Source organism: Octodon degus, unplaced genomic scaffold (assembly GCF_000260255.1).
Source record: "Octodon degus isolate 3935 unplaced genomic scaffold, OctDeg1.0 scaffold00251, whole genome shotgun sequence".
NCBI classification, from domain to species: Eukaryota; Metazoa; Chordata; class Mammalia; order Rodentia; family Octodontidae; genus Octodon; species Octodon degus.
In genome coordinates, this window is record NW_004524827.1 from 625,876 (window position 1) to 643,839 (window position 17,964).

General features: G+C 36.7%; 1 protein-coding gene across 7 annotated transcripts in view; it reads left to right on the top strand.

Moving 5' to 3' along the window:
- Positions 1–17,964, top strand: part of Stag2 (stromal antigen 2) — a 155,879-nt gene that overhangs the window by 17,252 nt on the left and 120,663 nt on the right. The window lies entirely within an intron of this gene.

Sequence of the window (17,964 nt, forward strand, 5' to 3'; positions counted from 1 at the left end):
AGCCTGACTGCTTTGTTGAAGCAGCCACTTAAAGAACTGAGCTAAGGGGCAGGCCCCCTCTCCCATTTGTTCTTTATGCTCAGTAGTTTTTTTTTTTTTTTTTGCGGAACTAGGGATTGAACTCAGGCCCTTGCGCTTGCCAGTGAAGTGCTTATTCCACTGAGCCATCTCCCCAGCCCCATATGCTCAATAGCTTTTATCAGCATCAAACATAATTTATATAGATTGTCTGTTTTCTCACACTGTAGTGTAACCTCACCGAGGGAAGAGTTGTCAGCCTTGTTAATGGCCTCAGCCCTAGCACTGAAAACAGTGCTTGTGATGTGGTAGGTATTTAACATTGGTTGAGTGAATACTTGATATGGTACCTTTGATACACTAGAAATATGTGCAAGCTGATCTCCAAGTAAAATGATTTAATCTTTAATACACCTATGCCAGACAGTGCTTAGACCTTTTTTTTTTCCTTTGAGAGAGTCTTGCTATGTAGTTGGGACTGGCCTTGAACTCACAGCAGTCTTCCTGCCTCAGCCTCCCATGTGCTTGGGATTACTAGCATCCACTACCATGCCTGGCCTATTGAGTTGGAAATGGGAAAACAACTAGGTTTCACAGATTTTTAGAGACCTATTCTCACAAATTGCTGTAAGTTCTGGAAGGGAGATGTGCTCTCAGCAGAGCTTGTGGATTCTGTGGAACATTTTCTCACTTAGTACAGATCTGCCTTAGAGTTTCTTTCTTTTTGCCTTAGAGTTTCTTGACATTATTTTCACCTTTCGATCCTGTTTTGCCTACTAATACTTTGCATGACCATTTGTAGTGTATTTGTAATGTGCAACAATATGAAACTAGATGTGAAGAAGGAGGTTGGCTTTTTAAATAGGATCATGTTTTTTGTAGGAGATAACCTATATACAATGTACATACATTCTTAGATATATGTGTGTGTATTAATTTTTTTGTCTTTTTGAGATTGTTTCACTGTGCAGTTCAGGTTGGCTTTGAACTCATTATGTACTGCAGGTTGGCCTCAAACTTTTTTTTTTTTTTTTTTTGAGGAACCAGGGATTGAACTCAGGCCCTTGCGCTTGCCAGATGAGTGCTTATTCTACTGAGCTATCTCCTTGGCCCCCCCTCAAACTCTTGATGATCCTCCTGCCTCAGCCTCTCAAGTGCTGGGATTATAAGTGTGTGCCATCATGATTGACCATGAATTAAATCAGTGTATGAATTTAGCAGTTGTATTTTAGGCAGTGTTTAATATTTTGATGCATTTTTTCCTGACATGTAAAGCATGCCCTTTCCTCTTTGTGTGTCTTAAAACATGTCTTTTAATAATGTATGTAGTTAGAGCACAGTGGTGATAATATTGTACTTTTGCATCTGAATGATCACTTGTTTTGGAGAAAAAGAAATGTTACTGTAATTCTAAACTGACATATTGTGCAACTATAGGTCAGCAGAGATAAGAGCAGAAGATACTATGTTGGGAGATCACTATTATTAGAGCATATTGACTTTTATTAATTTTTTTTTAATTTTTTTAAAATTTTATTTATTTGTGTGTGTGTGTGTGTGCGCGTGTGGTCAGCTTAGCCCACCAGGGGGCGGGCTGGCTGGCATGTGGTGCTGGGGGAATTCAACCGCGGTCCTGATGCTTTGCTAAGCTTGTTCTAAGTAGGTGCTTTAGACCACTGAGCCATCTCACCAGCCCCACATATTGACTTTTAGAGGAGAGAACTTCAAGAGCAGAGAGGGTCAGGGATGAAAACTTCATTGGGAAGTAGGAAAAAGTAGATTCACTGACTGAGTGGTCATGAAGGTACAAGAAAAGTCTGAGATAATGTAGCATCCAATCCATAAACATCTCAAATTTGAAAAGAATCCATATGGCATATTCTCCCATCTGGGAGACACTTTTAAATTGCATATAGTATAAAAACTGTTCTTCCAATTATGTCAAGTTAAAATTATCTTTAAGACATATAATCAAGTTATCCCTATGTAGATTGTTTTCTTTGTGGCATCTCGTAGGAGTTGGGTTCTTCTCCCACAGAATCCCAGGTTATTAATAATAGGGTTAAGCTGTGAAGTAGTCAGGGATTGAAAGGGAAGGCATACTTGGCTTACTGCACTTTAAAATGTCAACAGTTTTATTGGGGTTATTTGTATGGAACATTTATGTTAGTGTGGTTAATCAAAGAATTGGTGGTACTTAAAGATATGAGTGGTGTTATCCTAGGTAATGTAATGCTACAATTTGATGACTTTCTCAAATACCTCTTATAAATGTATTGGGCTTGCTGGAACTTGTTTTGTAAAGGAAACCTTTTCATGTACTTCTATGTGAAATAAGTGTATAGGCACAGCTACTTTAGTTTTCTTCAAGTTTTATTGAAAGGCTACCTTTGGTACAAATAATGATAGAGGAAATGATTATCTTTTCCTAAATCTTACTTCTCTAGTCTACTAGGGACAAAAGATATTAAATAAGTAGTAAAAGTATGTTAAGTATTACAAAAGGGAAAGTTCACAATGCCCTGTATATGCCTTATGTAGTTCCAATAATATGTATATTGTTAGTTGAAAGAGAATACTAGCCAGTTATTGTTTTGTTCTTGTTTTTTTGTGGTGCTGGAGATTGAATTCAGCAGTTGTGCTGCTGAACTACGTGTACCCAGTCCAGGAGATTGAATTCAGGGCCTCACACGTGTAGCTCTAACACTGAGTCTACATCTCTTGACTGAAAGTGAAAAAAAAAATATAGGATTAAACACTTTTTCATATTTTCATATACTTTGTTGCAGCACCCTACTCTTCTGTGCCTACTGCATGGAACTTTTTCTCTTTTTTGTGTATAAAATGAATGCATCTGAAAATTAATTTTGCTCTTTTTTTTTTTTGAGACATCTTGCCATGTTGCCTGTGCTGGTCTACAACTCCTGGGCTCAGTTGAGCCTCCTCTCAGCTTTTGAAATAGCTGGAATTACTAGCATATATGGCTCTGGAATTTACTTTTGAATATATTGTCTTTTTTGATGTATCATGAACTACCAGTTATATTTCTTTTTGTACATTCTGTGTTTTCATGCTGTTTGATTTATTTTAAAAAATTATTTATTTGGTACTGTTGTGGATTGAGCCCAGGGCCTTGAGCATGCTAGACAAGTAAGTGTTCTCTACCACTGAACCATAACCCCAACTTCTGTCCTGGGTTTGAGATAGCATTGTTTCTATAAGTACCTTTTTCTGGTCTCATTATGTCTAACAGTGAGGTAATAGTATCAATCAGCATGAACCCTGTTTAACCTCCGATTCATACTGGGGACCCATGGTCTTTACACTGAGCTGCATTTCCAACTCTTTAATTCTTTTTTTTTTTAAATTTTGAGACAGGATCTCAGTAACTTAGAATCCTTAAGCTTTCAAGAGTGAGTCCTGGGGTTACAAGCTTGTGTGACTGTCCCCTGCCAATGTGAACATTTTTAGAGCCCTCGGTAGGCCAGAGCTTTATTGTTTTCTAATGGACTTGTACTCATTTTACTGCAACACCAGGGCTGTGATACATGATCTGCACATTTTTTTGGTTTGTGGATGTTATTTTTATAGTCTTTATCTACAGTACCTGAATTCTTCGGTTTGTATTTATTTCCTTGACTGCTAGCTAGACCTAGAACTAAAATAAAATAAAATAAAATATTTCTCCATGTTTTCAGCAAGATATTTTGAATGTGACTGACAAGCGAGGGCTTTTTAATTATGCACACACACATATTAGTATTCTGATTAATTGGTACTGTTATTTTTTATATGAAGCAGATATACCTACTTTATTTTATTTTCCTTTTCCATAGTTTTATTGAGAAACAAATAGCAATGAGAGTTTCAAATCAAACTGGTAGAACACTTTCAATAATTAACACATTGCATACATTCTTCGTAGTGGTTAATTGCTGTACAAGATGCGGACATGATATCCTATTTACAAACACCATTAGAACAAATCCCTCTATTCATTAAGAGAATGTAACTATATATCTATCCTAACCACTTTGAATACACGGATGCAAAAATGGACATTCATCTGTATCCCCTTTTTTTGGTTAAGTTCCGTTCTTTGAATATTATAGGTGTGTAAACTCAGCAAAATATTCTAAAAGAGTTCAGTAGCCCATAATAGTATTGGGTCTTCTGCTTGATTGGCAATGTCAGAAATTGGTACAGGATCTCAGGATAAATCCTGAGGGGATTTCACTGACCTTATCAGACCCAAAAGCTACAACCCTTGTTGCATAGGTCCTGCCTTACCTTGGTCTTAACCATCCAGCGGAAGAGTATAAAAACGAAATAAAAGAAGTAAAGCCATGCTGTTATGTTGAGCTGTAGGGGATATACCTACTTTAAATTGGGTTTTTAGTGTTTGTTTTGCAATGTTTTCACCTTATTTGTGGTTCTTCTAATTCATTTCATTTACAAACAGCATTTACTTGGGAAGCCTCAAATAGTGTATCCATTCTTTAGCCTAGTAGTGTTAAATTGCATTTAGTGGGCATCTGGTTTATGGATGAGCTGGGTTCAAGTGTTTGTAAATAAAGTATAAGAAAATCCTGGAGCAGTCCAGATACTCCTTTCTTATTTGCAGTATCAAAGAAGCTTATAGTGAAATGAAATTTGTTTCAGTAGCTCAGCCTGTTTATTTATAGTAGTGGTTATTTTTAGTCAGAAGCAGGGTGGATAAAATAATCTGACTGTTTAACACCATTCTTTAAAAAATAATTGGTTCATTAAAAACACGATTTTAGTTATTTTTGTGCCAGGTGGTAGTAACCAACATAGACCACTTCCAGGTAGATTTTTTTTTTTTTGGCAGAACCGGGGATTGAACTCAGGCCCTTGTGCTTTCCAGGCAAGTGCTTATTCTACCGAGCTATCTCCTTGGCCCCAGAATTTTTTTTTGAGGCAGAGTCTTGCTATGCAGTTCAGGCTGGCCTTGAGCTCACTTTGTAGCTCAGGCTGGTCTCATACTTGCCTCGGCTTCCTTAATGTTAGGATTATAGACGTGTGCCACCATGTTCGCCTTACACTTCCCCTTTAAAACCTATGGAAAAACACAGCCTTTTTTCTCCCTGATAATCTGAGAATATTCTGGACTAGTTAATTTTAGAGTGGTTAGTCATTTACTACTGAAAAAGATTTCCAGGTCCAGGTAGAAGTTAGAGAAAATGGAGTTATAGAATAACTTTCAACATCCTTTTATCAATTAAGGTTTATTTTACTTAGCAAGATAAAATGTATTATTTATAGCCTTGACTAAAATGATCACAAATTATAAATGTAAATATAGTGACTAGATTTCAGCCTCTATGTCGCACAGTCACCATTTTATTTTCATGTCAGCATTTACCAGTATTTTTTTGCATTTGTTTCTTTCTAGTTTTCCTTCTGCCTAGACTTTAAGCTCCATTGGAGCAGACAGTTTTCTGTATATGCAATAACTTGGATGTCTCAAGTAGTGCCTGATAATTATTTAGTAAGTGGTCACAAATTTTGATGATGTTGTTGTACTACCAGGAATTGAACCCAAGGCCTTTTCATTGAGCTATATCTTCAACCTTTTTTTACATTTTGAGAGAAGTCTTGATAAATTGTCTAAATCTGGACTTGAATTTGTGGTCCTCTTGAGTGAGTGCTAGGATTACAGGTGTGCCATTATGCCTGGCTAAGAAGTATTTGTTGAATAAACAAGTTATTTGATCTGTTAATTTATCTGGGTACTGATTCAAAATTTAGAAGTAAATTGAACTCCAGCTGTGAATGTAAGTAAACTGCTGAACCTTTAGAAGTCCCTGAGATGTTTTTAAAAAATGTTAGCTGGAGAAGCATGAAAAAGTTTTGAGATGTAAACTTCTTAGTATTACTATGGAATATAAAATGTTGAAGCAAAGGTTAGAAAAACATTTTACATTCTATTGTCTTTTCCTATATTTAACTGTGTCTGATCTCATTATCTCAGTTACTTTAGCACATTTTTGGGTTTCATTGTACCCGGACTCGAGCTCAGGACCTGTGCTCACCACGTAGGCACTGGCTGTCTCCCTGGCCTGGCACATATATATTCTCTTCTGATCATTTTATTTTTGCAAGACAAGTTTTAAGCATCTAGTTTGGTGTAGTATTTGCAAACTTAGACCACTTTCTGTTGTAACTTGAAGTTAGGATACTCAAAGCAGGTTAAGAAAAGGATAATTAACTGTATTGTTCTGCACACAGTGGCACATGCGTGTAATCCTAGCTACTCTCGAGGCCAAGGCAGGATTGCAAGTTCATGGGCAGCCTAGGGTACTTGGTATGACCTTATTTCGAAATAAAAAATAAAATAAAAGAGGTTGGTGATGTAGCTCAGTGGTAGAGTGCCCCTCAGATTAATCTCAGTCACAGTTTTGTGTTTTCAAAACAACAGCAAAATCTCACAAAACCAACTACTGCTCTTTTGAGTGATACCATTTCTTGTTTTTACGCTGGCTTTGAACTCCTATGTAGCCCAGGTTGGCTTCAAACTCACAGAAATTCTCCTGCCTCAGCCCTCTTAGCTGGTATTACAACTGTGTGCCAGTACGCCTGGCACAGGCTCTGTTCATCTTATATGATTTGGAAAGGATGTGTGTTTGCTTACACTGTATTCTCAAGTGTTGCCAGTCTGGACTTGAATTTGTGATCATTCTGAGTCTTATTAGGAGTAGTAGGATTAGGGACCGGGGAGATAGCTCAGTAGAATAAGACTAGCCTGGCAAACACAAGGTCCTGAGTTCAATCCCCAGTACCCCCCCCCCCAAAAAAAAAAGAGTAGTAAGATTACAGGCATATGACACTATGTCCTAATATAAAAATTAGAGTGTGCTGCTTATTATATGTTTATTTATTTATACATTTAGTACAGGGTCTCACTATGCAGCTTGGCCCGCATTATGTGTTTTAATTAAATGTAATAGTAATCCCACCATAGTTTTGGTACATTATGGGGTTTATGAAACACTTTCACTCAGTCCTTATAATGATGGTTAGTGAGGGAAGGTTGGTGTTCATGCTATTTTACAAATAAAGGAATGCGCTGTATAGTGTTACTATTTTACAAAATGTCAGATGAAATTGGTGTTGTTATGATATGGAAAGGATAAGATCAAAACAAATTTGGGAAAGCATTTGTAGCAAATATGACCAAAAGTTTCATATCATATAATATTCATACAAATTGATATGAATAACTATAATCTTAAATGTTAGTGAACATGAGGTTTTTAGTACTATCGCTGCCATTTATTGGATTTCACTAAGTGCTTGGCACTAAGCTAGGTGTGTGACATCTGTCATTTTAAATCATTAGTAACCTTGTAAGGAATAAGTGCAAATCTCTACATTTTATAAATAGCAGAAAATTGTCTTTCATCATGAGCCCTAAGATAAATGTTGATTGACTTTGGATATAATAAGAAAATAAGGGATAATTGAATATAAAATGTATGTACAAGAAGCAGTGTTATAATGAAATATTGGAATCAGTTATAATGTTTAATAATAAGTAATCACTTTTGGTAGAATTTCATAAAATCACACTAGAACTTTTTATTAATATTATACAAGTTAAGTGTATATGAAGATATAAGTGCATGTGCATATGTATAAATGCATATGGAGATCAAAAGTTATGTATAATTATATTCATTTGTAGTTACAGTTAGCAGTCCTTGTGCATACTAGGCAAGTGCTCTATACCACTGGCCAACATCCCTAGCCCATGGTTACAGGGTTGAGTTACGTAGTAGCATGCATGTATACGTGCATATATGGACAAAGGCTTCAAGGAAATGAAAATGAATGATTTGTCAGGTTATTGGAATGGTATGTGATTATTTTCTCTTCTTCTTTCCGTTCTTTTGGTGCTGGGGCCTGAATCCAGAGCTTTATGCACACTAAGCACATGTTCTACTACTGAGTGATATCCCCAGCCTGTTTAATTTGTGTAATAGAACATGGGAAAAACAAAGTAAGATACTTAAAAAAAAAACCAAAATGAGGGTACTTCTGTGTTGTGTTCTCTGCAGAACAGCATTAAGACATTTAGAAGTGTGACCTGCGTAACATTGTCCAGTGTGTTGTTATTACTTTGGATTTTAATATTAAGTACTGGCTTTTTACTTTATTCTTTATTAGTGAACTCTTAGTGTGCTCACTCAACTTTTTCTGTTTTACTATGAAATTTTAGTATTACTGTTAATATTGGTTTTGTCTTAAAAATTATAGCCATAATAACATAGTATGTGAATATTTTTGTAACTTGATAGAATTTTTTTGAGAATCTTCAACTTGTTGGTGTCATGAAGAAGTATATTTTTAAGCCCCAGATACATGTCCTATTGCAGGTATTATTACTGTATAATCTTGTATGCCCATTGGTTTTGGTATAGTTAGTGTTGTCAATCAGCAAATACTTTACTGCTTTCTGCCTTCCAAATTACTCCATATATTTTATGGTTGGTATACTTTATGGTATGTGTGTTCTTTTCTGTTTAATTGCTTTCATAAAATACCTGGTTGAGGTATTAGATTGATTCCTTCTTTTCCATTAATCTGTGAGTATTGTAAGACAGTGCACCACTGATTCTTGCATTACTCATTTGTGTTCTGCTTTTCAAAGAAAGTTGTTATAAAGACTGTACCTGGGTTAAAGACATGAATACTTATCAGAATGCTTTTTAAGTTGTTTCCAGTGAAGCATATGTTAAACTGATGAGATTTTTTCCCCGTTCTCTGTTTTTAATGTAATGTCTGTATTTGAACTACTCTTGTATCCCAGCATGGTCATTTATTTTTAGCTAATCTTCCAGGATTTGGTCTACATGTAAAGCCTGTACTATAATTTCTGAAATGTTTGCCAATCTTGGGTTGTTAGTATATTTTATAGAGCATCCATTAGATTTTGTAGCATAGTGCTCTTGTTTTTAAAGGGCTATTTTTTTATTTAGTAGTTTTGGTCATTGACTCCAGGACCTTTCACGTGATAGGTGAACATTCTACCACAGAGTTATATTTACCATTTTTCAAAACAAGTTTTATCATAAAACAAGAACTAAGTCATCCAGGCCAGCCTGTAACCTCCTGCCTTGCCTCATCCTCTCAAGCAGGTGGGATTATATCCTTTTGCAGGCACACTTGCATAAAGGATTTTTAAGTGTGCAGAAGGGGCTTAGATTCAGTGGTACAGTAAATGCCCTTTAAGCTTGGGGTCCTGGACTTCAGATCTGCAAAAAAGAAAAAATCAAAAGGATGAATACCTATCAATTGTATAAGAACAATGATCTTGGCTTATGGTAAAAATCTAGCACAAAGGAATTGTAAAGGGAAAATTCTACCCCTTCTATTCCAGGTTTTCAGAAGTAACTGCTGTTGATACTTTATTTCCTTCAGGAAATTTTCTAAGCATAAACAAATGCGATTATATGTGTATGTATTGCTGTTTCTTGTTCTTAATGCTACTATCTCACATTTTATAATATTAGCACACTTTTAGCAGTATGTATTTTGTATTTATAAACCCATTCCCATGGCTGTTTCAAAATTCAAAATTTTGAGGGATATATGTGACTTAGTGTTCTAAAACAGTGGTATTAATCTAATTTCTTTTTTTATATGTATATTTATTTTTTTACTCAGAAATAAATATGAATGAGACATTTTCACAGCTGATTAATAGGACAGTTTTGATAGTCAATACACTGTACATTGTCATCTTCTTAGTGGTTATCCATAGTACAAGAAGCAGACAGAATATTCTGTCCAAACACTGTTAGTACACCTCTTTCTACTCATTGAATTAAGTGAAAGTAGCTGTAAATTTATCCTATTTTGTATATATAAATACAGAATGATCTTTCCTTTGTATCCTTTTTTTTGGTTCTGTCAGAGGTGAATATTCTATTGGCATCTAAATACTATAGGTGTTTCAATTCAACTAAACAATCTAACACGGTCTAGCAGTCTATAATATTAGTGGGTTATTCTCAGAAGTTATTGACTTGAGCCTTTTACAGCTCATCATATTAATATGGATTTACTTTATATACCTCATTTTTATACTTTTCTGCTGGATGGTTAAGACCAAGATATAGCAAGACCTATATACCAAGAAATGTAACTTTTGTATCTGATAAGGTCAGCCAAGTACTCTCAGGATTTATCCTGTAGCCCTGTACCGCCTTTTTTTTACATCCTTTTGTCAGTGTCTGACATGAGGATGAGTCACGGCCATTGCTTGACCAATTTGCTCTCTGTGAAAGCTTGAGAAAATGTTTTTTTCCTTCCATGTGACTCTCCCCAAGCTCACTTTAGGTCATCGAACACATTCCTCTGTGGCTCCATAATCTTCTTGATCAGAAAATTTGGAGCACAACTGAGTTACATGATGTTACAGTAAAAGTTCTCCTATGTCCCGAGTCTTCACTGACCTTGAAAGGCTAGGACCAAAATGTTGGCTAACCGTGCAGCCCTTTCTTTTCTCCAATTTTGATCTGCTAACTTAGGTTGTTAACCCTCCAGAAGAGAAGCTAATTATCAACCTGCAATATATGCAGTTTGGTTTACCCTATCTGTCGAAATATCAAACATTTTGGCATATCCTGGAACAGGTATTTTCCATCAGATATTGATATGTTGAACTTTAAGTCTTTACAGAATATGAAGGAAAAATAATTATATAAAAGTAGAAATAAGCATTTACATAGTTTTACAAAGAAATTTAGAAGCCTAACCATATACGGAATTGTAAGTCCTTATATTAGGGAGACAATACAATATTTACAGATGTGGGTCTGGTTTATTTCACTAATAAGTATATCTTCAACGGGCATCCACTTAAATATGAAGGCTTCAAGTTTATCATTCTTTATAGCTGAGTAGTACTCCATTATATAAAAATACCACATCTTTTTCAACCATTCCACATGTGACGGGCATTTTGGTTGTTTCCAAGATCTGGCTATCACAAATTGTACTGCTATAAACATAGGTATGCATATATCACTGTGATATGATGCTTTCAGTTCCTTCAGGAAAATACCCAGTAGGGGATAGCAGGCTTGAATGGGATTTCCACTCCTAGTTTTCTAAGGATTCTCCACACTGATTTCCATAATGGTTGCACCAGTCTACACTCCCACCAACAGTGGAGAAGGGTTCCTTTTCCCCACAGCCTCTCCAACATTTGTTGTTGGTTGATTTCTTTATGATAGCCAATCTTTCTGGGGTGAGATGATATCTCAGTGTTGTTTTAATTTGCGTTTCACGGATGGCTAGTGATGTGGAGCATTTTTTTCTTTTTTTTTTTTCAAAGTTTTATTGATAAACAGATAGCAATGAGACAGTTTCAAATCAAATCGGAAGTACAGTTTCAACAAATAATACACTGCATATATTCTTAGTGGTTAATTGCTGTACAAGATGCGGACTTGTGATCCTATTTATGGAGCATTTTTTCATATATTCGCTTCTTTAATTTCGTTCTCTGAGAAGCATATGTTCATCTCAGATGCCCATTTCTTAATTGGGTCTTTAAATTTAGGGACCCTAATGTTCTTTAGTTCTTTATAAATTCTAGAGAGCAGACGTTTTTCTGAGTGCTTATTAGTTAAGATTTTTTCGAAGTTTGTGGGTTGTCTTTTCACTTCGTTGATAATTTCTTTTGATGTGAGAAAACTTCTCAATAAGCGGTAGTCCCAGTTGTTAATTCTTTCAAGTGTTTCCCTTGCGATTTGGTTTCTCTTCATGAACTCTTTGCCTACCCCTATGTCTTCAAGAGATCCTCCTACTTTCTCTTCTAGGAGATTTAGTGTTTCTGTTTTAATGTTCAGTTCTTTAATCCACATTTTGACTTTAGTTTAGTGCATGGTGATAGACCTGGGTCAAGTTTTAATCTTCAGCATGTAGAGAGCCAATTTTTCCAGCACCATTTGTTAAAGAGACTATCTTTCTTCTAGTAAGTATGTTTGGCCCCTTTGTCAAAGATCAGGTGGCTGAGTGCATTCCTAGAGGCCTCTGCATCTGCTAGTCTACTCCATTGATTCTCATCTAATTTCTTTTATACTTAGCCTAGACATTTTTGTTGTATGGGAAATTCATGGGGATGTGAATTAGGACATATCATATTTTGTGGTGAAAAAACAAACTTTGCCATGTATGTATTTTAATGGTGGGATGCAAATTTTGTCCTTAAGAGTCTGTAGTCCTACTACAGAAGGTAGTTAGGGAAACAAAAACATAGACTAATTGTTACAGTGATAGAAGCTTGTATGAAGAATAGCAACAGAAAGAGGGTGATTATCTGGAAGAGATAATCTTCACAGAGTGTCTTACAGAGGATTCAGTAGATTTTTTTTATCTCATGGTTTACCAAACCAGTCATACTCCCTTTTGTCTCTCATACATTTCCTTTTGTCTCTCATACATTTGACTAATACCCAACAATCTTATGGTAGTTCCCTGAAGACACCACCAGGTTGTTTGATGTCTAAATGCTACTTTGCATTTGCTGTTGGTAAATGCTTAGAATTCTCCTCTACTCACTGACTTGCCTGCTTAACTGTGTGTGGGGTCAATTAGAGACTGTACCTGGGCTTTCCATTCCCAGTTAAGCGTCACTTACCTGTACACTGAAGCTACCTATGCATATTTATCTCAGGGTATTTTCAGTGTACTCGGTAGTAATTATTTCTGTAACGCCTTCATTGTACTGTAAACTCATGGAGCAAAGGAATAATATTTTCTCATTTTCCCCTAACATTTTATTGGACAAGCAACTGTACAGTGAACACTGGTATATCCATTGCCTGGATTTGACTTAGCATTTTGCTACATTTACTTTGTCAAGTGTCCATTCAGCTTTAGCTTCTGTCATTTTTTTTTTTTAGTGTATTTGGTACAGGGTCTCACTGAGTAGCTTGTACTCGTAGTGATCATTCTGTTTTCAACCTCCCCATTGCTGCGGGGATTACAGGCATGCACCACCATGCCTAGTTTTGGTGGTCAGCTCAGCAGGTGAGGGCAGGGTGGGTGGATGGGTGGGGAGGGGTGGCGGGGCTCTGACATGTGGTGCCAGGGAATTGAATTACAGTCCCTGTGCTTGCCTATAAGCAGGTGCTTAGTCCACTGAAATGTCTCATTGGCTCTTATCCTTTACATATATTTTAAAAATTGGTTTTCAAAGTAATTTGCAGACAGGGTATACTTTATCACTGAAGAGCTTTGAGCATTAAGATCATGAATTTAGAGCCAGGCCTACTGGTACATGCCTATCATCTCAGCATGTGGGAGGCTGAGGCAGGGGGATTGCGTGTTTGAGGCCTGCCTAGACAATTTAGCAAGACTATCTCAGCATAAAAAAGTTTAAAAATTGGTAGCTTAGTATGAAGATACTGAGTTTGAGCATTAGTGCTGCCAAAATGTCATCAGTTTTATTCATTATTAACTTTAATCATTTTTCACATTTGAAAGTGTTGTATGCCTTTATTAATTGATTGATTAGAGATAGGGTCTCCCGATCACCAGACAGTTCAGGCTGACCTTGAGCTCACAATGTAGCCCAGGCTGGCCTTGAATTTTATCCTCCTGCCTCAGCCTCCTGAGCACTGGGATTATAGTGTGCCACCACATCTGGATATGTTGTGTGCTGTTTATTAGGGTTGTCACTGGGCTGGTGCAGATTTGCTTGATAGTTGAATAGAAATCTTTTATTTTGTGCCTTTGAGTATATTTGTACTTAAAAGGAGCAGTTTATTAGTATAGACTAGAGTTTCATAGAACTGATAATTATTGTTAGAATGTATTACTTAAAGATTGAAATTAATTTAAGTAAATAAAAAGGCAGTTGGTTTAGAGATAAGGTGAGGAGTTAGCTATCTTGTAAGGTAGGAGGAACTGATCTTGGAAGCTATGTCATTTTTTTTTATGGCACTGGGGATTAAGCTATATCCTCTTCCCTTTCTAAAATGTGTTAATATTTAGAGATGGCGTCTTTCTGAGTTGTCTAGGCTGGGCTAGAATTTGATTCCCTTGCCTCAGCCTCCCAGAGTGCAAGGGATTAAAGGCATGTGCCACCACACCCAACTCCAAGATAGTTTTTTTTCTTTTTTTGCGGAACTGGGGATTGAATTTAGGTCCTTGCACTTGCTAGAGAAGTGCTTATTCTACTGAACCATCTCCCTGGCCCCATTGAGCCATCTCCCCGCCCCCAAGATAGAATTTTGATTGCCCTCCCCTTATTCTTTTTGAGACAGGGTCTGGCTATGTAGGTCTCTGGCCTTGTATCATGATCTTCCTGCCTCATCCTTATAAATACATGTACCATCACACATGGCTTTTTACTGGGGCTTAAAGAATGATTTAAGGTTGAGTTAGAGGAGACAGGAGTTACAGGATGGAGAAGCAGAGATAAGAGTGAACACTTTTCATGGAAACAAATAAGATAAGCATTATAATTCTAGCTGTAGGTTCAGATTTGTTAATCATAAAAGCATTGGTTTTTTTTTTTTTTGGTCTTTACAGAATCCTTTTGGAATTGCAATAGGGATTGACAATAAAATGTAAGTACTTGAAGGTTACCTTGTTTTTTGAGTCACAGTTCGAATAATGCAACCCTTTACCTGGTACCTTTTTTTTTTCAATAGAAACTTTTGTGCTGAGTTATTTTAAGTAGAAAGATGACAGATTCTGGTGTATTCTGTAGAAGATAGGAAATGAATAGTAAAATCCCAGTGGTGAGTTAATTTATATGAAATGAACTTGGAGATTTTGGTTAGGATAAACTTTGGTAATACTTTTCAAGAAAGGCACATTTCTTTCTCATTAAAAGAGTAGCCATTGGTGGGTAGGTCTCTAGGAAACCTCTTAAAAGACATTCTGGGAAATGCATCATTGAACTGTGGGTTCCTGGCATTTGAGTAAATAAGGTTCATATGATTAAGTGGCCCAAGGCAGAAAGGGGGAAGTGTGTTTCTTTCTCTTCCAATCTACTCCTGTCTTGTGGGTCTCTAAAACTGGGTCATCCTGTGTATCACAGGTTGCTGATTCCATGAATTAAAGTAGCTTTTCTTGCATTAGGAAATCTGTGAATAGTATATACATAGCTGGTACTTCGTATATAGCTCCACAGAATGAGTCCCTGGAGCCTGGGACCTTACATTTCTACAAGTCTTCTATATGATACCTATGTATAATGGAATTTTAGAAGAATTAACCTCCACACTTACCATCCATCCATCCATTCATTCATTAATTGTGGTGGCTGGGAATTGAATGTAATGCCTTGCATGTGCTAGATAAGTACTATATCACTGAGGTACTCACTACCCCTAGAAACAAAACTATCTACTATATACTATCTTATAATTTCCTGTCATTTATTAAGGTACTAAATGTTTTGCTGATGAGTTTTGAATAATAAAGAATATATTCAAAATTTATGTTTGGCTTCTAAGTTTGTGAAATGAGACTTCTTGTAGGAGGTTCCCTCATACCCTGACTTACCATTTTTTTTCTTAATACACTGACAAAAATCTCTTTAAGTCTTGAATTATACCATTGGTGTGACCCTTGCTTGTGAGGATAATTTTATTTAATGGATATGAGACTGTTGTGTTATTTATTTTTTGGCGGAACTGGGGATTGAACTCAGACCCTTGTGCCTGCAAGGGAAGCACTTATTCTACTGAGCCATCTCCCTGGCCCTGTGAGGATAAATTTTTTTTTTTTTAACTTTTCTTTCATGGAACCGGGGATTGAACTCAGGCCCTTGCGCTTGCCAGGGAAGCCCTTATTCCACTGAGCCATCTCCCTGGCCCCTGTGAGGATAATTTTAATATGTTAAAATTACAAATTCATGTGGGATTTGGTCAGAATATTCAGTCATATTGCAGTTGACATGAAGGACAGCTTATATGTTAATTAAGTTGATCATAGCAACATGGAGTTAAATCTAGTTCTGGCTAAAGTAGATTATTTTGTGGTTCCAGTGTAGATATTAATAGATGAAAAAAAGGTATTTGAGTATTGTGGGAGAGAACAGTGATGCACAGCTTAAAAAAAAATAAGATAGGGCTGGCCAGATAGCTCAGTGGAGTAAAGCACTCCTGCTTAGGTAGAGTGCAGCACCTAGGGTTCGATCCCTATTGGGCCATCCTGGCCCCAGCCCTGGGGCACCCACGCTGAGACTGCAATTGAGACTGGGCGTGGTGGCGTGTGCCTGTAATCCCAGATTTTTGGAGGCTGAAAACAGGAGAATCACTATGAGTTTGATCTACATAATGAGACCGTGTAGACCCTGTCTTAAATATATACAGAAAAATTAAGATAGTCACAAATAGTCCATTTTACTCTTTTAGTATATAATTCTGTGAGTTTCCATTATTTATTTGGTCAGGGTCTTGATATGCAGGCTCCACATCTTGGTCTCCGCAGTGATCCTCCTATCATTCCCAGTGCTGGGATTACAGATGTGTGCTACCATATACAGTTTGTTTGTTTGTTTTTCTTTTTTCTTTGTATTTTAGGGAAAGGTCTACAGGGTGTTCAGGGTCTCACTACTAGATCAGACTCGTAGTGATCCACCTGTTTGTAGCCTCCCAAGAGCTGGGATTACAGGCGCATGCCAACATGCCCAGTCTCCCGTGTCCAGTTTCAATGGGTGGCATGGCATGCAGTACTGGGGATCGAACCCAGGTCCTTCCGCTTGCCAGGCAGGTGCTTACTGCTGAGCCATCTTCCAAGCCCCAAAATGTCTATTTTGAAGAAAAAGCATTTTCTCATTATTAACCTAGATTTCATTTAATTCCTAACAGTGGAACCAAAGCCTTTGGGACCCCTTTCAGTGTCAAGCAGTCCTTGAATGTTTTACGTTTCTGGATAATCCATTCATAAATGAGCTGGGCAATTTGATCACTCTTTTTTTTACTTCAAACTTTCCTTTGCAAAATTAAATGGTACAGCATTACCGTTTCCTTTATAATTTTCATTTCTGGCATCAGCTTCAACATCCATGAAGTGTTTGGCAGCCAAACCAGAACATGGATCTACTCTTCCACAGCCCCCAGAAGGAAGAGTGATCTTAATGTCCATTTATTTTCATAAGGGTTTTCTCCATAGGTAGTATTGTATAAATAGGCACTGTGCAGGTCATAGCCATTCACAGGTGCAGACCCCTGTGTTGGGGCACTGACATGCTCTAGCAAGGAGAGCTCCTCTCACAGGGAGCTAGGCGGGGCAGGAGAAGCAAGGAGAACAGAGAGTGCATGGTCAGTTTGTGGTTCTATTATTTATTTTAATAGTGGTCATTCTAATAGTTGTGAATAGAGTTATTTTGGCTTGATTTATTTTCTCTAATGGCTAGTGATTTGAGCCTCTTGTGTGATTTGTGCAGATTTTAAATATACTTTTTTAAAAAAGATTAATTCTTTATATTATTATTATTATTATTATTATTATTATTATTATTATTATTATTTTGCGGAACTGGGGATTGAACTCAGGCCCTTGCACTTGCCAGGGAAGTGCTTATTCCACTGAGCCATCTCCCCGGCCCCCTTAAATATATTTTTAAAGTTAAATCATATAAAAGTTATATGTGCATTGTAGAATATTAGAAAATACAGATAAATAACTAAAAATAAAGATGCAAAACCTGTCCTATTTCTATCTTCCAGGTATTTTTTTTCTGTGCATGCCTGCATACAAACACAAATACACCATTAAAAAAATATTTCTACGTGTGCTTTTTTGTTTCCCCTCCCTTTCCCTTACTCTTTTCTCCTTCCTTTCTTTAGCTCTTAACTTTCTACATCATTAAAGTTTTTATTTTCTTTTATATTTAAGAGGGGAATGCTGGAGATCAAACTCAAGACCCTGTGCATTCTAGGCAAGTTTTCT